The following is a 23,514-nucleotide window of genomic DNA, read 5'->3' as shown; positions in this document are numbered from 1 at the left end:
TAGACTTAAACAACTTCATCAAATAATGTTTGTCATATCAAAACAAGAGTTAAATCAGCATATGTGTGTGTGTCTATATTTATACTCTTTCAAATATACAACATCAATTCTACCAATATAATGTAGTTAAACTCTCATATCCATGGGGGTAAATCTTTACCTGCTAGGCAAGAGGATAACAAGTTACAAATACTGTCTCAGTAGAACATCTATTTTTATTACTACGAAATTCATAAAATATTCATAAATGAAGTAGTTAATGGTGGGATTACTACTTCATATATGAATATTTATGAATTTCATAATAATGGAATATATATATACACACACATACATCTATATACACACTAGGAAAATACACGAGCGTTGCACGTGTTACCTTGGAATAAAACTTCTCTTTTTAATTGTGAATTGCTACTACTTTTTTTTTTTTTTTTTTAAATCAAACACAAAACCTCCATTTCTCATTCAACCGCATATGAGCTCCAGTTGTCCTTTGTTCTCAGCCCTTCATACGCTTACTTTTCCGAATTGAAGGCATTCCTAATCTATCAAGTCGAATGGCCCCACGAGCCATAGTTGGGAACGAATTAAAGGCCTCGTAAAGCTTGACTTGATGCTCTGGATGAAATACGCCCACATTGGACAGCGCATCAGCAACTTTGTTAGCTTCCCTATAGCAATGCGAAAAACGATCAGGATCTTTCACCAACTGCCAAATCTGCCTAATCTCTCGTCGAATCTTCCAGGGGCATTGAATGCGATTCTGAAGAATTCCAACTAATAATAAAGAATCCGATTGAATTGCTACTACTTATTTATTATTTTACATATAAAATTAAATAATTATATTAAGAATTGTTATATAATATTGCAAAAATAAATCAATGCATAGAATTATTATATTTAAATTAGTATTCAAAGACAACTTTAAATGTGAGAGAGGTAAATAAAAATGTATTTTATTTAATAAGATAAGACATTTGTTAAGACAAATTTTAATTATTTCTGAAATATGAATTATCTTCTTATACCCTTTACAAAATGAAATAATTCATTCTTAATATCTAATTCTTTTGCAACCTTAGGCTTTACATTGATATATAACCCCATTTACCTATCATCGTCTGTATTATTAACTGAAAACTTATACTGCCACAATCCTAAGTATTACAGTATAACATCGAAAACTAATTTGTAAAAAATCCTTAGAGTTTTAATAAGTTAAGGTTTAGCAAATAAAAAGAATATCTTAATTGAAGTAATTATCACTTATATGCCCATAATAGTTATTTTACACTCCAATTTAAAATATTTTAAAAGCTATTAAAGCGTATAATGTTTATTTTCAATACTATGGATAAGACATGAAAAGATTAGAAAGAAATTGAACATCTAGTGGAAAGAGTATCTCAAAGTAATAGGTTTAAATATGTTAAAAATCTAATGCCATGGTATCTTTTATTTTTTGCTACTGCTGATAAGTGACTACTTTACGTAATAATTGTATGACATTTTATATTATTTTTAGTCACTTTGGTTATATTATTGGTAGAATATGAATCATTTTGGCTATAATTGGTGAAAAATGCTTTTAAGTGATTAAATGAGGTTTTTATCACTTTTTACTTGGATTTTGTGTATTTTGACAGTTTTGACACATTTTCGTATTTCGGCTATAACTTGAGCTACAATGATCGGATTAAGATGATTCTTGAACCAATTTGAAGATAAGAGATAGATCTACAATTTTGGTGAAGACATCTAAATCCAGTTTGAAGGTTTTCCAGGTCAAAATGCCGAATTACAATAGAAAATTTCTACTGGTCGAAATTGGAACAGGGCAATGAGCAGGTAAGGGTATTTTGGTCATTTCTCAGCCTACACAGATCCAAATGAGGTGATTCTTGATGCATTGGAAAGCTAACTCAAAGGGCTACAAGTTTTATGTTTTGGTCAAGAGCTAAATCAGCCTTTATCATCAAGAGACGATCGGTTGAATTTGGGCCAAAAACAGAGCAAGTGATCCACACTCGGATCCACTATTCATCCGAACCCTCGGTTGTTTCTGGGTTAGTGGAACCGAGCTCGGATCCATACGGATCCGAGGTACTGTAGCAGCTCGGATCACTGTAGCAGCCCAGATTTACTGTAGCAATCCGGCCTGAATTTGGCCGGATTTGTGGCCGGATTCCTGGCCGGATTGTAGTAAGAAAAGGCTGCTCTGTACGCGTAAAACTCAATTTCACCCCCACCAACTCACATTGGATGCTAGACATGTGAGAGACATTACCAGCTGTAAGGAGAAAGTGTAAAGCTTCATTCCTTGACCATTTTCATCATTAAATAGCCAAATTCATTGTAAGAGAGAGAGAGAGACATACGGGAGAAGCTTGGAGTGCAGAGATGTAGCTCTTGCATTTTCTGAGTAGTAGCAGTAGGTTAGTATAGAGTAGAGTGTTATCCATTGTTGTTTATTAGCTAGATGAAGAAGAAGATGGAGGATGAAGAAGGCAAGGAGATGAACTCATGTGACAAGGGTTACATTCCTTCCAAACTCTTTATCTTTTGTACTTGATTCCAAGTTTGGTTAATATACAAGTTTTGGATTTTGTGTTCAATATGTGTCTCTAAAGTTTATGCCTTGGGTTTGGTTGAACTTTCTATAATTGTTAGTGTTTATTATTTGGTTATTTGATTGCTATGATTTGAGCAAGTTATTTAGCACTTTGGCTCTTTAAATCATGATTAATCTGGTACCATTAATTGTGATTATCTAAGGTGTTGTTTCTGCAATGAAAATTGAGATTTAACACTAGTTCAAGAAGTGCTAAACATAGGAAGTACACTCACGAAAGTAGAGGTGCATCTATGTGGTTTTTAGTGATTTATTTCATGTAATTTCATTGAAGAAATGAACTTGTAGCTAATTTCATAACCATGAGAATAGGTATGGATTAGTTATAAGTATAATTGATTCACTACGAAAGTAGGATTCAAATGCATAAGGAAATTACACCATAACTAGCCTAGATGTAGTACTCAATGATCCAAATATAGCACTTGCATGAGTAGTTAGGGATACCACAACCCAAGGAGCTTTTATTTGCTATTTTCTTGCATAATTTCAGTAGGTTTTAATTTGTTATAATTCATTGATAGTCTAAATAATAGAGAAGCTTAAGTAGTACCGGTAATTGCAATCTTCCTTGTGGGATCGACCCTTAATACCCTATACTCGCTCACGATTCGTATACTTGCGATAAATCGCGTGTGGGGTATTTAGGAGTTTATAAATGTAAAACTTGATTAGGATGAGCTTAATTGTATATGTATACTCCGCGCACGTCAAGTTTTTGGCGCCGTTGCCGGGGAAGATTTGGCAATATCGGTGTGAAGAGCAACTTTATTAGTTTAGACATAATATTAGTTATAATGTGAATGTTATTTTCTGTTATTTTTGTATTTTATATGTGTATGTTTCATTACCTATTTTTCTTACTAATTTTGCTTTTGAGGTTGTTTAAAAGCAATTTTAGGTAATGAGAAGGGTAGGTCAATTTGGAGGACAATGCTTGAGAAGTGGAAGATTGGCAATGGATGGTTATCAAGTGCAAAGCTCCTTCAACAGAGGTAACCAAGAATTTACTGAATGTATGTCTTTTGAAGATGGTTTAAGGTGCTTAAAGGCAAAATTTGATGTAATTAAGTTACAAGTTCAAATGGACACCATGATGCATGAAATTGAGCAGAGGAGGAATGTTAATGTTTTTAATTCTTATCAAGTGATTTGTGACTTGTGTGGAGGTTATCATGCTACTAATACATGTATGCAAGCACAAAATGTGGATTATTATGATGAATTAGAGCATTACAATCCTTGTTTTGATCAATATAGTGCTAATTGGAGCAATTCTCCTACTTATGGTTGGGATAATCAATGTACTTATAGTGAGTCTCCTTATTTTTATGATTACCAATCTGAAAGTGTCCAATATGAATCAAAACCATCTTGGGAGTTGGCAATAGAGAAGTTAGCTAATACACCTCTACCTTGGGAGTTAGAAAATGAACCATTAGCTAATGATTCTAATGCATCTTGGGAGCTAGCTGTAGAAAATTTTTCTAATCAATTTGATTTAGCCATAGAAAAGCTAGCAAATGCAACCTCCGACCGTTTTGATAGGATTGAGGAAAGGTTAGATGAATTAGCTTCTCACTTTGGTGATATACATGAGCAATTGAATGTATTGTGTGAAGTTATTTCTTCTAATAATTTGCAAAATGATCCTAGCATGAATGGTGGAAATGTTGTATGTGAAAATGGATTGCATTTGGATGAAAATGATGAATCTCAATTATATTTCAATGAGCAAATATCCATTTCACATGATAATACCTTTGAAACTAACTTTGAGCCTCAAGAGGTGAGTTTTAATGACTCATTTTTCACCCCTCTTGAGGAGTGCAGTGAAAGTATAGGTTCTAAAGGTATTCCTGCCCAAGATACTCTCATGACAATTCCTTTGGTAAGTTCTCAAGTGGTGTATATTCAAGGTAATATCTATGAAACACTTGGGATAGGTAAGTCACTTTTATTTCTCACATCATTAGATCATGTGGCTTTGGCTATAAAGTCACCATTTAATGATCCACCACGACCTAAAATGGTGGATTATTCGTTAACTAAACCTCCTTGAAAAAAAGAGGAGAAAAAGTCAAGCTATTGACTTTAAAGAAGCGCTTATTGGGAGGCAACCCAATGCTTGTTTAAGTTGGTGTTACTTTGGAGTGATTTTATGTTTAAAGTATAAGTTTGAGTAATTTTGTTGTTTTTCATTTGTAGATTTTGGAAAAGTGACCAAATGAGGTGAAAAGGCGAAGTTTGATCAAAGATCTCAATACCTCAAATTCAGTAATTGTGGTTTTTGATGCATTAAAGAGGTTTAGAATGCATGTTTAGATCATTTTACATGTGCGTGAATGGTTTATTTTGACATAGAAATGATCTAGGGTGTATTTTGAATAATTGGGGTCAAACTGAAAATTGCAAAAATTCTGCAATAAGTGCAGATTCAATGGATCCGAGGCCTCGGATCCACTTCTGCAATCAGAAAAAAATTCGAACTTCTTGATCCGAGCTCACTCACAATGATCCGACCTCGGATCCTTTCAAAAACGACCTCGGATCCTTTTAAAAACGAAGGCTTGGATCACTTTTCAACTCCACTTTTCTTCATGTTGGCTTGTTTTTAGTAAGTTTTAGTTGTTCGATTAATGTTTTTGTGTGTTTTGTAGGTGGCAATGGCAAGAGTTCATGCAAATGATCTCAATTGCAAAGGTGTTTATATTAAGGCAAAAAGGGAGTTTTCATGTTCAATTGCTGCATTTCATGCATTTAAAGTGTTTCATGTTTAAGTTATATTCATGCATGATCATGTTAAATTTGAATTTTATTCAAAGAACATGAAGTAGGTTGAATGTGGAAGGTTGGCCAAGCAAATTTGGAGGAAAAACTGCAGAAAACAGCTTTTTCTGCAGCAAATCCGGCCAAATGTTGGCCGGATTGAAGGCCGGATAGTCAGGGGAGAAAAGAAAATTTTTTCGAGCATTCTGGACAGAATCCGGCCGAAAATCCGGCCAAAAATCCACTGTAGCAAATCCGGCCAACAATCCGGCCGGAAATCTGGCCAGAAAGTGGCCGGATATGCAACAGTAAAAAAAATAAAAAATAAAAAAAAAAATTTCTGCCCAGAATCCCTCCACGAATCCCTCCAATTTCTGGCCGGATTGTGAACAGTAACCAGCGTAAGATGAATCCGTTTCACGGATTCCTCACAATTTTTCTCCCTTCTTCTTCAACCCAACTCACACACTAACACCTCAAACACACACCACTCACTAAAACACCACACCATTTAATCTTCAAATAACCTTCACCAAATCACTTTCTCCTATCCTCTAGAGTGAATTTCATAGTTCATATTTTTTCAAAAACAACTCTAAAGTGGTTTCAAGCTTACCATTAGTTAGGGTTCTACCTTCTTGAAATCACTCAATTGAGGTCAAATTGGAGTAAGTTTTTTGAGGGTTTTCACATCATATTGATCTCTAAACATCACCAAACCACCTTGAGGTAACAATTCTTCACCTAACTTTGTTATTTGAATTTTGCCATGATTGAATATTTTCTATTTTTAGGCAATTTTTAATATGTGAAGTTAGGTGCATTTATTTGAGCTTATTGATGCTATTGGTGATTGTTAGTGATAACTATATTTTGTGATTTGCATTTATTGTACTTATTTGGTGAATTCTTGCTAGTTTTATGCTTAATTTGGCTTGATGACGAAGTTGCATATTAAGTAGCCAAATGTAGCATTTTAATTAGCTTAGTGGGAGTTTTTTATATTTATGTGAGTAATTTAGATTATCTAATGAATGAAAAGGTGCTTGATTGAATGATTTTGTGAATTCTTAGGTAATTCTAAAAGAAGAGGTGAATTGAAGATGACCTTAATTGATGAAATTCATAAATGCACTTACAATTTTTGTGGTTCAATAGTTTTTAGTATTTCATGAATTCTCACGAAGGTCATTTATATTTTGGTTTGGTGTGTTTGCCTCCATTTTGAGATTACTTTTGTACTTGCGGGGATTTGATCATTGAGGACAAAATGTATAAATGGAACTTATTTTGTTCATGATTGTGGATTTTTTGTGTGAAATTAGCTTCCCTTTGCTTTGGATACTAATGCATATATTTGATTAGTAAAGATTAGCTCATTTCATGTTTTTATCCCTTGAACATTGTATGGTTCCATATGCTTGATCATTTTTCCTTTTTCCTTGAATTGCATGATTTTGTTGATTGCAACCTTTTATTTTTAAGAAATTTATTTGTTTTGATTTTGTCTTTTTCAGGGTGCAATAAGTGAACTCTCCATTCTTTCTCAAATACGGTTGGAAATTCATCACTTGGACATGGATTCGGATTGCGCAAGTTCAATTGAGCAGTATTTTCTTTTACTCTTTATTTATTTTCCTTTTCTCACATTGAGGACAATGTGAAGTTTAAGTGTGGGGGAGGAAATATGTGAACTTGCATTCTAATGCTATGTGATGATATTTTGTGGATTTAAATGCTTAGAAATATTGGAATTGTGTTTGAATTATTTGCCATGTGGATAATTTGCTTGAAATTGGGTTTGTTGGCAGGGAGTTTTCATCCATTTATAAGGAGAAACTCTGTAAAAAATTTTCTAAAATCTTTTCCAATATTTCACTATGGCCCAAAAGTTCTTCAAATTTTTGCATTTTCATTCAAAAAGGGCAAAGTATTCCAACCTTAAGTGTTTTATTCTTCCAATTGTTGAAACTTTATGTGTATTTTGGAAGGTTTAGTCCTCATTTAACTTGGAAATAGTATTATGCAATTAGAATTTTTACATTTTAGAAAGTATATTTGGTAAAGTGAGGAAAATTATGCCTATAATTTTACATGTTTAATGAGATTTCTTCTCTTTACTTAATTTTGCAAGTAAGTGATTGATATAGTCGATAAAGGTTATACTCCTCCTTTGATTATTTTTATATATTTTTCTATGAGGGAAAAATAAAAAATAAAAAATAAATAAATAAAAAAAGAAAAGAAAGTAAATAAAAATTGTTCTACTCCAATGATTCTCGTACCCAGTAACCGGGGGTTGGCATCTAAAAATGTCGATTTTCGCGTAAAAAGGTATTTGAATTAAGAGTATGCATAGCAACTTGAATAAGTGAAATGTTGAGTAACCGGGGATCTTCACCTAAAAGTGTCGATTTTCGCGTAAAAAGGCATTTTCACTATTTAAGTAAAATTAGTATGAATAAATCCCTCTTAGTTGTAAAATTTTGAGAAAAAGATGATTATAGGAGGAGGAAGGCTATAAATCGACTATGTGGGTTGCTTATTTGTGAAATTAGGTTGGGGTAAGAGATTAAGTTTAACTTGTTGAATTAAGGTATAATTATCTTTCCTTTACTTGATATTATGAGTATTTAATGTAATTTGAACAATTGTATAATGATTATTTTCTAGGTCATGAGGAATTAAATTTGACAAAAGTGCATATATTGTTTCACCTCTTAAATCATTGTAATTGATTTTGTGTGGATTGCTTGAGGACAAGCAATGATTTAAGTGTGGGGGAGTTTGATAAGTGACTACTTTACGTAATAATTGTATGACATTTTATATTATTTTTAGTCACTTTGGTTATATTATTGGTAGAATATGAATCATTTTGGCTATAATTGGTGAAAAATGCTTTTAAGTGATTAAATGAGGTTTTTATCACTTTTTACTTGGATTTTGTGTATTTTGACAGTTTTGACACATTTTCGTATTTCGGCTATAACTTGAGCTACAATGATCGGATTAAGATGATTCTTGAACCAATTTGAAGATAAGAGATAGATCTACAATTTTGGTGGAGACATCTAAATCCAGTTTGAAGGTTTTCCAGGTCAAAATGCCGAATTACAATAGCAAATTTCTACTGGTCGAAACTGGAACAGGGCAATGAGCAGGTAAGGGTATTTCGGTCATTTCTCAGCCTACACAGATCCAAATGAGGTGATTCTTGATGCATTGGAAAGCTAACTCAAAGGGCTACAAGTTTTATGTTTTGGTCAAGAGCTAAATCAGCCTTTATCATCAAGAAACGATCGGTTGAATTTGGGCCAAAAACAGAGCAAGTGATCCACACTCGGATCCACTATTCATCCGAACCCTCGGTTGTTTCTGGGTTAGTGGAACCGAGCTCGGATCCATACGGATCCGAGGTACTGTAGCAGCTCGGATCACTGTAGCAGCCCAGATTTGCTGTAGCAATCCGACCTGAATTTGGCCGGATTCCTGGCCGGATTGTGGTCAGAAAAGGCTGCTCTGTACGCGTAAAACTCAATTTCACCCCCACCAACTCACATTGGATGCTAGACATGTGAGAGACATTACCAGCTGTAAGGAGAAAGTGTAAAGCTTCATTCCTTGACCATTTTCATCATTAAATAGCCAAATTCATTGTAAGAGAGAGAGAGAGACATACGGGAGAAGCTTGGAGTGCAGAGATGTAGCTCTTGCATTTTCTGAGTAGTAGCAGTAGGTTAGTATAGAGTAGAGTGTTATCCATTGTTGTTTATTAGCTAGATGAAGAAGAAGATGGAGGATGAAGAAGGCAAGGAGATGAACTCATGTGACAAGGGTTACATTCCTTCCAAACTCTTTATCTTTTGTACTTGATTCCAAGTTTGGTTAATATACAAGTTTTGGATTTTGTGTTCAATATGTGTCTCTAAAGTTTATGCCTTGGGTTTGGTTGAACTTTCTATAATTGTTAGTGTTTATTATTTGGTTATTTGATTGCTATGATTTGAGCAAGTTATTTAGCACTTTGGCTCTTAAATCATGATTAATCTGGTACCATTAATTGTGATTATCTAAGGTGTTGTTTCTGCAATGAAAATTGAGATTTAACACTAGTTCAAGAAGTGCTAAACATAGGGAGTACACTCACGAAAGTAGAGGTGCACTTATGTGGTTTTAGTGATTCATTTCATGTAATTTCATTGAAGAAATGAACTTGTAGCTAATTTCATAACCATGAGAATAGGTATGGATTAGTTATAAGTATAATTGATTCACTACGAAAGTAGGATTCAAATGCATAAGGAAATTACACCATAACTAGCCTAGATGTAGTACTCAATGATCCAAATATAGCACTTGCATGAGTAGTTAGGGATACCACAACCCAAGGAGCTTTTATTTGCTATTTTCTTGCATAATTTCAGTAGGTTTTAATTTGTTATAATTCATTGATAGTCTAAATAATAGAGAAGCTTAAGTAGTACCGGTAATTGCAATCTTCCTTGTGGGATCGACCCTTAATACCCTATACTCGCTCACGATTCGTATACTTGCGATAAATCGCGTGTGGGGTATTTAGGAGTTTATAAATGTAAAACTTGATTAGGATGAGCTTAATTGTATATGTATACTCCGCGCACGTCAAGTTTTTGGCGCCGTTGCCGGGGAAGATTTGGCAATATCGGTGTGAAGAGCAACTTTATTAGTTTAGACATAATATTAGTTATAATGTGAATGTTATTTTCTGTTATTTTTGTATTTTATATGTGTATGTTTCATTACCTATTTTTCTTACTAATTTTGCTTTTGAGGTTGTTTAAAAGCAATTTTAGGTAATGAGAAGGGTAGGTCAATTTGGAGGACAATGCTTGAGAAGTGGAAGATTGGCAATGGATGGTTATCAAGTGCAAAGCTCCTTCAACAGAGGTAACCAAGAATTTACTGAATGTATGTCTTTTGAAGATGGTTTAAGGTGCTTAAAGGCAAAATTTGATGTAATTAAGTTACAAGTTCAAATGGACACCATGATGCATGAAATTGAGCAGAGGAGGAATGTTAATGTTTTTAATTCTTATCAAGTGATTTGTGACTTGTGTGGAGGTTATCATGCTACTAATACATGTATGCAAGCACAAAATGTGGATTATTATGATGAATTAGAGCATTACAATCCTTGTTTTGATCAATATAGTGCTAATTGGAGCAATTCTCCTACTTATGGTTGGGATAATCAATGTACTTATAGTGAGTCTCCTTATTTTTATGATTACCAATCTGAAAGTGTCCAATATGAATCAAAACCATCTTGGGAGTTGGCAATAGAGAAGTTAGCTAATACACCTCTACCTTGGGAGTTAGAAAATGAACCATTAGCTAATGATTCTAATGCATCTTGGGAGCTAGCTGTAGAAAATTTTTCTAATCAATTTGATTTAGCCATAGAAAAGCTAGCAAATGCAACCTCCGACCGTTTTGATAGGATTGAGGAAAGGTTAGATGAATTAGCTTCTCACTTTGGTGATATACATGAGCAATTGAATGTATTGTGTGAAGTTATTTCTTCTAATAATTTGCAAAATGATCCTAGCATGAATGGTGGAAATGTTGTATGTGAAAATGGATTGCATTTGGATGAAAATGATGAATCTCAATTATATTTCAATGAGCAAATATCCATTTCACATGATAATACCTTTGAAACTAACTTTGAGCCTCAAGAGGTGAGTTTTAATGACTCATTTTTCACCCCTCTTGAGGAGTGCAGTGAAAGTATAGGTTCTAAAGGTATTCCTGCCCAAGATACTCTCATGACAATTCCTTTGGTAAGTTCTCAAGTGGTGTATATTCAAGGTAATATCTATGAAACACTTGGGATAGGTAAGTCACTTTTATTTCTCACATCATTAGATCATGTGGCTTTGGCTATAAAGTCACCATTTAATGATCCACCACGACCTAAAATGGTGGATTATTCGTTAACTAAACCTCCTTGAAAAAAAGAGGAGAAAAAGTCAAGCTATTGACTTTAAAGAAGCGCTTATTGGGAGGCAACCCAATGCTTGTTTAAGTTGGTGTTACTTTGGAGTGATTTTATGTTTAAAGTATAAGTTTGAGTAATTTTGTTGTTTTTCATTTGTAGATTTTGGAAAAGTGACCAAATGAGGTGAAAAGGCGAAGTTTGATCAAAGATCTCAATACCTCAAATTCAGTAATTGTGGTTTTTGATGCATTAAAGAGGTTTAGAATGCATGTTTAGATCATTTTACATGTGCGTGAATGGTTTATTTTGACATAGAAATGATCTAGGGTGTATTTTGAAGAATTGGGGTCAAACTGAAAATTGCAAAAATTCTGCAATAAGTGCAGATTCAATGGATCCGAGGCCTCGGATCCACTTCTGCAATCAGAAAAAAATTCGAACTTCTTGATCCGAGCTCACTCACAATGATCCGACCTCGGATCCTTTCAAAAACGACCTCGGATCCTTTTAAAAACGAAGGCTTGGATCACTTTTCAACTCCACTTTTCTTCATGTTGGCTTGTTTTTAGTAAGTTTTAGTTGTTCGATTAATGTTTTTGTGTGTTTTGTAGGTGGCAATGGCAAGAGTTCATGCAAATGATCTCAATTGCAAAGGTGTTTATATTAAGGCAAAAAGGGAGTTTTCATGTTCAATTGCTGCATTTCATGCATTTAAAGTGTTTCATGTTTAAGTTATATTCATGCATGATCATGTTAAATTTGAATTTTATTCAAAGAACATGAAGTAGGTTGAATGTGGAAGGTTGGCCAAGCAAATTTGGAGGAAAAACTGCAGAAAACAGCTTTTTCTGCAGCAAATCCGGCCAAATGTTGGCCGGATTGAAGGCCGGATAGTCAGGGGAGAAAAGAAAATTTTTTCGAGCATTCTGGACAGAATCCGGCCGAAAATCCGGCAGGAAATCCGGCCAAAAACTGGCCGGATTGTAAAAAAAAAAAAAAAAAAAAATCCACTGTTTCAAATCCGGCAACAATCCGGCCGGAAATCCGGCCAGAAAGTGGCCGGATATGCAACAGTAAAAAAAAAAAAAAAAAAAAAAAAATCTGCCCAGAATCCCTCCAGCAATCCCTCCACGAATCCCTCCAATTTCTGGCCGGATTGTGAACAGTAACCCGCGTAAGATGAATCCGTTTCACGGATTCCTCACAATTTTTCTCCCTTCTTCTTCAACCTACACACACACTCACACCTCAAACACACACCACTCACTAAAACACCACTTTTCACCGTTTAATCTTCAAATAACCTTCACCAAATCACTTTCTCCCATCTTTTAGAGTGAATTTCGTAGTTCATATTTTTTCAAAAACAACTCTAAAGTGGTTTCAAGCTTACCATTATTTAGGGTTCTACCTTCTTGAAATCACTCAATTGAGGTCAAATTGGAGTAAGTTTCTTGGGGGTTTTCACATCATATTCATCTCTAAACATCACCAAACCACCTTGAGGTAACAATTCTTCACCTAACTTTGTTATTTGAATTTTGCCATGATTGAATATTTTCTATTTTTAGGCAATTTTTAATATGTGAAGTTAGGTGCATTTATTTGAGCTTATTGATGCTATTGGTGATTGTTAGTGATAACTATATTTTGTGATTTGCATTTATTGTACTTATTTGGTGAATTCTTGCTAGTTTTATGCTTAATTTGGCTTGATGACGAAGTTGCATATTAAGTAGCCAAATGTAGCATTTTAATTAGCTTAGTAGGAGTTTTTTATATTTATGTGAGTAATTTAGATTATCTAATGAATGAAAAGGTGCTTGATTGAATGATTTTGTGAATTCTTAGGTAATTCTAAAAGAAGAGGTGAATTGAAGATGACCTTAATTGATGAAATTCATAAATGCACTTACAATTTTTGTGGTTCAATAGTTTTTAGTATTTCATGAATTCTCACGAAGGTCATTTATATTTTGGTTTGGTGTGTTTGCCTTCATTTTGAGATTACTTTTGTACTTGCGGGGATTTGATCATTGAGGACAAAATGTATAAATGGAACTTATTTTATTCAGGATTGTGGATTTTTTGTGTGAAATTAGCTTCCCTTTGCTTTGGATACTAATGCATATATTTGATTAGCAAGGATTAGCTCATTTCATGTTTTTATCCCTTGAACATTGTATGGTTCCACATGCTTGATCATTTTTCCTTTTTCCTTGAATTGCATGATTTTGTTGATTGCAACCTTTTATTTTTAAGAAATTTATTTGTTTTGATTTTGTCTTTTTCAGGGTGCAATAAGTGAACTCTCCATTCTTTCTCAAATACGGTTGGAAATTCATCACTTGGACATGGATTCGGATTGCGCAAGTTCAATTGAGCAGTATTTTCTTTTACTCTTTATTTATTTTCCTTTTCTCACATTGAGGACAATGTGAAGTTTAAGTGTGGGGGAGGAAATATGTGAACTTGCATTCTAATGCTATGTGATGATATTTTGTGGATTTAAATGCTTAGAAATATTGGAATTGTGTTTGAATTATTTGCCATGTGGATAATTTGCTTGAAATTGGGTTTGTTGGCAGGGAGTTTTCATCCATTTATAAGGAGAAACTCTGTAAAAAATTTTCTAAAATCTTTTCCAATATTTCACTATGGCCCAAAAGTTCTTCAAATTTTTGCATTTTCATTCAAAAAGGGCAAAGTATTCCAACCTTAAGTGTTTTATTCTTCCAATTGTTGAAACTTTATGTGTATTTTGGAAGGTTTAGTCCTCATTTAACTTGGAAATAGTATTATGCAATTAGAATTTTTACATTTTAGAAAGTATATTTGGTAAAGTGAGGAAAATTATGCCTATAATTTTACATGTTTAATGAGATTTCTTCTCTTTACTTAATTTTGCAAGTAAGTGATTGATATAGTCGATAAAGGTTATACTCCTCCTTTGATTATTTTTATATATTTTTCTATGAGGGAAAAATAAAAAATAAAAAATAAATAAATAAAAAAAGAAAAGAAAGTAAATAAAAATTGTTCTACTCCAATGATTCTCGTACCCAGTAACCGGGGGTTGGCATCTAAAAATGTCGATTTTCGCGTAAAAAGGTATTTGAATTAAGAGTATGCATAGCAACTTGAATAAGTGAAATGTTGAGTAACCGGGGATCTTCACCTAAAAGTGTCGATTTTCGCGTAAAAAGGCATTTTCACTATTTAAGTAAAATTAGTATGAATAAATCCCTCTTAGTTGTAAAATTTTGAGAAAAAGATGATTATAGGAGGAGGAAGGCTATAAATCGACTATGTGGGTTGCTTATTTGTGAAATTAGGTTGGGGTAAGAGATTAAGTTTAACTTGTTGAATTAAGGTATAATTATCTTTCCTTTACTTGATATTATGAGTATTTAATGTAATTTGAACAATTGTATAATGATTATTTTCTAGGTCATGAGGAATTAAATTTGACAAAAGTGCATATATTGTTTCACCTCTTAAATCATTGTAATTGATTTTGTGTGGATTGCTTGAGGACAAGCAATGATTTAAGTGTGGGGGAGTTTGATAAGTGACTACTTTACGTAATAATTGTATGACATTTTATATTATTTTTAGTCACTTTGGTTATATTATTGGTAGAATATGAATCATTTTGGCTATAATTGGTGAAAAATGCTTTTAAGTGATTAAATGAGGTTTTTATCACTTTTTACTTGGATTTTGTGTATTTTGACAGTTTTGACACATTTTCGTATTTCGGCTATAACTTGAGCTACAATGATCGGATTAAGATGATTCTTGAACCAATTTGAAGATAAGAGATAGATCTACAATTTTGGTGGAGACATCTAAATCCAGTTTGAAGGTTTTCCAGGTAAAAAGGCCGAATTACAATAGCAAATTTCTACTGGTCGAAACTGGAACAGGGCAATGAGCAGGTAAGGGTATTTCGGTCATTTCTCAGCCTACACAGATCCAAATGAGGTGATTCTTGATGCATTGGAAAGCTAACTCAAAGGGCTACAAGTTTTATGTTTTGGTCAAGAGCTAAATCAGCCTTTATCATCAAGAAACGATCGGTTGAATTTGGGCCAAAAACAGAGCAAGTGATCCACACTCGGATCCACTATTCATCCGAACCCTCGGTTGTTTCTGGGTTAGTGGAACCGAGCTCGGATCCATACGGATCCGAGGTACTGTAGCAGCTCGGATCACTGTAGCAGCCCAGATTTGCTGTAGCAATCCGACCTGAATTTGGCCGGATTCCTGGCCGGATTGTGGTCAGAAAAGGCTGCTCTGTACGCGTAAAACTCAATTTCACCCCCACCAACTCACATTGGATGCTAGACATGTGAGAGACATTACCAGCTGTAAGGAGAAAGTGTAAAGCTTCATTCCTTGACCATTTTCATCATAAAATAGCCAAATTCATTGTAAGAGAGAGGGAGAGACATACGGGAGAAGCTTGGAGTGCAGAGATGTAGCTCTTGCATTTTCTGAGTAGTAGCAGTAGGTTAGTATAGAGTAGAGTGTTATCCATTGTTGTTTATTAGCTAGATGAAGAAGAAGATGGAGGATGAAGAAGGCAAGGAGATGAACTCATGTGACAAGGGTTACATTCCTTCCAAACTCTTTATCTTTTGTACTTGATTCCAAGTTTGGTTAATATACAAGTTTTGGATTTTGTGTTCAATATGTGTCTCTAAAGTTTATGCCTTGGGTTTGGTTGAACTTTCTATAATTGTTAGTGTTTATTATTTGGTTATTTGATTGCTATGATTTGAGCAAGTTATTTAGCACTTTGGCTCTTTAAATCATGATTAATCTGGTACCATTGATTGTGATTATCTAAGGTGTTGTTTCTGCAATGAAAATTGAGATTTAACACTAGTTCAAGAAGTGCTAAACATAGGGAGTACACTCACGAAAGTAGAGGTGCACTTATGTGGTTTTTAGTGATTCATTTCATGTAATTTCATTGAAGAAATGAACTTGTAGCTAATTTCATAACCATGAGAATAGGTATGGATTAGTTATAAGTATAATTGATTCACTACGAAAGTAGGATTCAAATGCATAAGGAAATTACACCATAACTAGCCTAGATGTAGTACTCAATGATCCAAATATAGCACTTGCATGAGTAGTTAGGGATACCACAACCCAAGGAGCTTTTATTTGCTATTTTCTTGCATAATTTCAGTAGGTTTTAATTTGTTATAATTCATTGATAGTCTAAATAATAGAGAAGCTTAAGTAGTACCGGTAATTGCAATCTTCCTTGTGGGATCGACCCTTAATACCCTATACTCGCTCACGATTCGTATACTTGCGATAAATCGCGTGTGGGGTATTTAGGAGTTTATAAATGTAAAACTTGATTAGGATGAGCTTAATTGTATATGTATACTCCGCGCACGTCAACTGCTACAATTGAGTGGTTAATCATACTTACTTATTACCATAAAAAAGCTAATAAAAATTATCCATTGATTAAAATTTTTGTTGAAAGGATTGCAAGATATCTACACAACTATAACATTGTAACTGTAATGAATAAACTCTTAATTTTATAGATTTGCTGAATTGTACTTCCACACTCAACAGGTTTTAACTGTACATTAAGTTCAAATTGGTACATGCACCAAATGCCCACCCTAGATAGTCTTTTATCCACTTCATTTAGTATCATTATCTATTTTCTTCTTTCAGTTTATAGAACATCCACTCACATTGATTAAGTTTAAGAAAGGTATGAACATCCATGAACCAAACAAAGTTTCTCGACAGTACTTCCTTGTCTATTCTTGAGTTATTAATTAGTTTAAACTTAAAATGGTTATTTCACTGATTAGTTAGTCTAAACTTATATCCTAATTGTTTTAAAATTATTTTGGTTCCACTTTTTGCTCTTGTTGTTCTATGTACTATTATCAATTACCAATACTATATTCCTTTCTCCACTATTTATCATGTAAATCTTAAGCCACCTTTTACGTTCACCTAAGAGTAGTGACACTAAAAAAAAGCAGAGAGAGAAATTAAGATCCGTAACATTAATTAGTTGATATTTTGTATTTTGATTTTCACACCACTTTTCTCACAACTAAACTGTCGATTTCTAGTCAAACTCAAATGTTAAACCTTTTGGTCCACAAACTTGCAGTGTAAACTCACAATAATACCAATTAGTACAAATTCCTATATAAAAAAGATATTTTTATTTATCTCAAGGCAACTGTCATTGTCAAAATTTCAAAATTCATCCAAAAGAATACACTATTTCATAATCTAATACTTAGATAATGTTGTTTTATAATATATATTTTCATTTTTAATTAATATTTAATAGGATTCTTCTTTGCATAGTAGTAGTGTTCATTAGGGGGTTGTACTTTGTCTAAGCCAAACAAATTTTTCTCATTAGTTTTTTTTTCTCTTATCCAATAGCTACTTTTGCCTTTTCATATAGAATAGATGTAGAAGTTTTATAATACTTCCGATGTGATAGTAGCTGGGAACTGAAAACAGCAAAGGAAGCCATTATGATGATAAATTAAAAAATTCTAACAATCTCAAAGCTTTCTTTGTTAATGTTTCTTATCTATCTTGAGACTGCGTTTGGCGTTAATGTACGTAATCATAACCTTGTGCATATTGTATTTCACCATTTAATCAATTGTAAAATGGTAAATTTTGACATTGACCTTTACTCTAGTGGGACTAGTGTGAGGATCCGAAAATTTTGTGTAAATTTCATGCTTTTATTTTAATTTTTATATATCTTATTATTGATGAACTTAAGTGTTTAATTTTTTTTACCACTCGAGAAGTAAATAATAGAAGTTTGTAGTGTGACAATCCAAAATTCATATAAATACTCTTCACGTTTTAATTAGAAATTTGAATGTGTCATGTTACTTATTTATCGATTTAATTACGTATTTAATTGTTTTTGTTGTAACTTATGTGTTTAGGTGCATTTTAATTCATTGCAGGTTTAAACCTAGGGATATAATACTAATTAGAACAAGAACTAATGGGGTAACAACATAATAAGATTTCAAGTATAAACCATGATTATAAAATTGGACAAATGGATTTCCTTGTATGAAAAATCATTGGCCGATGGAAAGGCAGCCACTTAGGCCAAATAAAAGCTCTTCCTCTCAACTATTTCACTCATAAAAACACCTTAGTACTCATTCCAAAGGAACCGAGAGCGAAAGCAAGAGAAGAGAGAAAACTAGGAGAGGAATTTGGTTCCTTTTCTCGCTATTCAAAACCCGAGAGAGAGAGAGAGAGAAAGCTGGACCATTTTTCCCTTGTTTCAGCTTCAAAACTTTGGACAATCCACTCCATTTCAGCCGTGAGAAAGGAAGACAGAGGGGGGGGCGGACAAAGACGAAATCAGCCACTCTTGAGCTAGAGAAACTAAGGAAGAAAGGAAGACTGCATCCCTTGAATTTCAGCTTTTGTTCACTTGTCAAAAGATAGAATTTTTCCACCAAAATACTCTACTTTCATAGTAGGATTAGAGAACTTAAATGCATGTTGAAATTACTGAAGTAAGGTTGGACTTTTGAGCAAGAAACTTGAGTAATGAAAGCTGAATGGCTGCTGAAAAATTCCAGCTTAGCCGATGATGAATCTTTTGATTTTGAGTGGGTATTGTGGTGAAATATGGCTAGAAAATCATATTATATTCTCAGTATAATCTTTATTTAGTGTTGCATGCTAGTTTTCTTGGTGAACACTTGATCACAGGGGCAGAAATGGGGATAAAATGACTAATTAACTGTATATTGGCTTGATAACCTGTCAGATGGAGCATTACCTGAGATTTTGGTTTAAAACAGGAATTTGATGAGAAGTTTTTACTGGATTTCGAAGCTACATGGTCTAATTGCAATGTTTATGTGAATGCATGTCAAATTTGGTTGATGTTTGATGCATTGATGAAATTTTGGTGAAGATATATGGCTGGAAATCCCAACTTTGAAGCCGAGAATGCTGTTGTGTTTTCTCAAGCTTAGATTTCATCTTGTAACCTAAAATTTATGCATATATTGATAAAAAACATCCCTACTCCTCCGTTTTACTCTGTATATTGTGATTGTCCTGATTTGGGTGGAAATAATTGAATTTTAGAGAAAGAAATGGGAGCGGGTCGAGCATGCGGAATTGTTTTGACAGATTTGGGTTGATTAGATGATTTCGATTGTATTGTTGAATTTTTCTGGAAATTTTAGATGAGTCTTAACCAAAAACGATCTATAACAGAATGATAGTAAAATGTACCTTGAATTTGAGGAAGTTTAAGCAAGAAAATAGCAAACAAAAGGAAGAAACTTGACTACCCACTGTTGGAAAACTCTTTCAAACCATTCTAAAACAAGTGCTTAGATTTTAGTTTAACTTTGAATTCTAAAAAGGAACTTGAACCAAAACTGGCCAAATTCTCTTCAAACCATCTTGTAACAATTTTACTTGTGAAAATTCATCCAAAATATAGGATAAAATCAAGGAAGTTCATAGGAATACTAAGCTACCAATCTCTAGGAAATTTATCAATTTTGAACTTTGATTTCTAAAATGACCCTTAGGACTTAGATTCCAACTTTTATAAGAAAATGTAGTTGTAACTACAACTTAATCACCTTAACTTACTATATTTTGATAAAACGTAGAATTTTAAGACTTAAAAGGGGTTACTAGAATAAGATAAGTACTAAGATTTCCTCAAAACACTATGTATACAATTAAATATCTTGAATCATACATATAGGTATATATATATACACACACACTTTTAGCCCATTGTATCATATTAAGTTGAGTTCAGTTAAAAGAGTCAAGTTGTGAGACCCCGAAATTTTACTTGTCTTTATAACCCTTATGTGAACTCACTTACCTTTGATTCTCGGTTTCTTTAATGGTTGAATTTGAGCCAAGAGAGTGAATTTTGTTAAGAAAAGTTTCATATTCTAAAGTTGTTAGAAAATCTAGAAATTTTCGCAGGAGGCTCTGCGCAGCTTTGGAAAATTGGCTATAACTTCGTATAGGAAAGTCGGAATTGAGTTCCATTTGTTGCATTTGAAACTAGACTCATAGGGCTTCCTACGGAATAAAATTCAGAGTTTGATTCAATCTCTATAAATTCCAGCAAATTGGCAAAGTTGACTGAAAATTCTACCCTACACAAGTAACAATAGGAATGTTGTAGTAGCTTATGGCTCAATTTGAACCAACTTATGAACTGAATCTCTTTGAGGTGTTTTCTAAAGATTATTAGTATTTGAAGTCTAGTTTTATGAATTTTTGATAGTTATAACTCAAGTTATGATTTTTTTTAAAGGGAGGGCATAAGTTAGGGTTTTTTTTGTGCATACTAGGGTTTTTGGTGTGTTTTTGGTGCATTTTGGTAGTGTGATCATTTGGTGAGGTGTGTGACGACCCCACCTCCCCCTAGGGCTTTCCCCAGGGTTTAGCGGACCGCCTGCCCAACTCTCGTCAGGACTAACTCACTCACTTCAAGAAAATGGATTGCAACCTCGAGAGTACAAGAAATAACAGTTCCCAAGTTTGGAACGTACAAACACATTCATTTCTATTTCAATCATCCATACAGTTCCAAATATATCAAAAGATATGAGTTCCAGATACATTCAACCCTAATCGAATACTAATATGAGTACAATTGCAAAATTTCCAAAACTAGACTATGCTAGCCTGTACCAGTCTCACGCCCTCGCTCGTACCCCCTGTAAGGAAAACAAATTTAACGGAATAGAGTGAGCTAAAGTTCAGTGAGGTTCCAAATAGCAAGTTGACCATTATTTAAAGTGCAAGTATCAAAGTAGCAAAGTAGTGAGCATAACAAGTTCATAAAAATGAGTAATAGCACTTCAACGAGAAAATCTCAAAATGAGCGAGTGGAAAGTTTTTGAAAAGAAACAATAACATTACGAGTAACAATCAAAGTATAAGAATACATATAGCTCTCAAGAGCCAATTTCCCGTTGCGTCACCATAGCTTGATCAAATAGTAGTTGACACTCCGTCAACTTTCAAGGAACGTAACCAGTCCAGTAGTGCTTCGCTTCACACCAATCCGTCTACCATTCAACCCCCTTACCGGGCCCGAACACCAACTAAACACTGGTGGTAATAATCGAGTATACCGATTAGTCGAGGAGGTATCACTCCACTCGACAAAACAAGAGACCCATGGTTCGTTATCTAATCGACCAAACCCTTGCCGGCTCGACGCGATTAACTAGCCAGTAGGATTTGGGTTCCCAAGTAGTCAACATAGTCGATGACCAATCGACTTAGTCAAGAGAAAAAGTACGGAGACGGAAATGAGAGGTACCTCCCACTCGGATTGAGTGTGGTACATACTGCCGCTCAGCACTTACAAGTCAAGCACAAGTACAAATACAAGTACAGGTCAATGCAAATCAAGTTACTTGTACAAGCATGAATGAGATATCAAGTGTTTAGTTGAGTTAGGTCAAGTGCGATAAAGTACACACTTGCCTGACCAAACCAAACAAATCTTATCTGATCACGTTGGTAAAGGATTTAAATCAAGTATCAAGTTCAATCATGTATTTGGAAGCACTCACCAAAGGTCTAGTGTTTTTCAAAATCATGTTCAGGTCCAACTCCTTGGTTGGAGTCCAAATCTGCGGTGAAATATCATTTAAGAATGTAAAACTCTCTAGAGTTCGAAACATAGGAGTTTCACTTCAAGAAAATCAAATAAATGAAATTCATTTAAGTAGTATTCATTTTGCTTACCACATCCTAGAAAACTCATGCTCCCTCTTTTAGTTTCGGTAAGGAAGCGGTTACAACGTTTAAGTTCGTAAAGTGGCAACAAGACGAGGAAAACATATTCCGAATGGTCGCTATTTTCATTTTTTCAAGGGTACAAGTTTCAGCCAAATTTCAGCTTATATACCTCTACGAAAGAAGACTCGAATACCATAGACAATCCAAGTTTAATTCGACCTCAAATCTTCGCTCAAGTCGCGAGTACACATGCTTAACCCTCGAGTGAAAAATTTGGGCGGCATGCCCTTTGTATTTAGCTATTTTTCAGCAATTTATTGCTTCATTATTTTCCTCAACTCAGCCCAAATTCACACACTAACAATATTAACACAATAGCCCTTCAACTAGGCTCAATGTCATCCAAATACAAAGCAATTCTAGCAATGCAATCCTAAAATCAAAGCTGGAACTAGTATTAAAGAAGAACAACTAAGTAACAGGTTTGACACCTTCTGGCGTTTTGGTCACAGCTGAAGTTACACTTATCGGATTGGGGTACATTTTATGGTGTTTCGAAGCTAAGACAGAGATCTACATTTCCTATGAAGACATCAACACCCAGTTCGTGCATTTTCAAGGTCAAAATGTGAAATCTCAGAGAAAATAGAAAGCTGCCTGTGAAATAGGGCTTTTGGCAGTCAGGGATATTTTAGTCATTTCACATGATACAGTACTCTGATTGATCTGAAATTTTACAGGTAGATTTTTAACTCCATTTTATACAACTTTCATGTTTTGAGAAAGACCTGATTCGGCCTCTATCATGGACGAATATGCAGGTCAGGAACAGGGCAGATTCATCATCGAAGCTGGAAATTCACTTCTACTCTCAAAATTCATATGCTAGCTCAATACTATCAAGTCCTATATCATCAAAACCATAAATTACTAGCTCAATACCATCAATTACTAGGTAGACAACCATAACCAAGGCTGAAAATGTAAACCCTAGCTAACCCTTCCATTATAACATCCAAAACTGAATCATTAACCATAACAAGCCAAGAACATAAGCTTTTATCCAAATTTAAACAAGATTAAGGAAGAGAAAAGGAAAGGAAATCATGATACCTTCCAATAATTGCTTGTAAGTGAAAACTACACCCCTTTCTTCCAGAACTTTTACCACACAAAGCTTTCCAACCATCAAAAGAGAAGTTTAATCGGTTTAATTTGGTTGTTTTTACTCAAACAAGGATGGACTCATGGTGAAAGTTGGAGTTTTCTCTCTTGCTGTTTTTCCCTCCTCAAGCTCAGCCAACGTGAAGAAATGGAGAAG

Source organism: Coffea eugenioides, chromosome 9, assembly GCF_003713205.1.
Source record: "Coffea eugenioides isolate CCC68of chromosome 9, Ceug_1.0, whole genome shotgun sequence".
In the NCBI taxonomy this organism is placed as follows: Eukaryota; Viridiplantae; Streptophyta; class Magnoliopsida; order Gentianales; family Rubiaceae; genus Coffea; species Coffea eugenioides.
The sequence above is the reverse complement of the archived record's forward strand: the minus strand, read 5'-3'. Positions refer to the sequence as shown.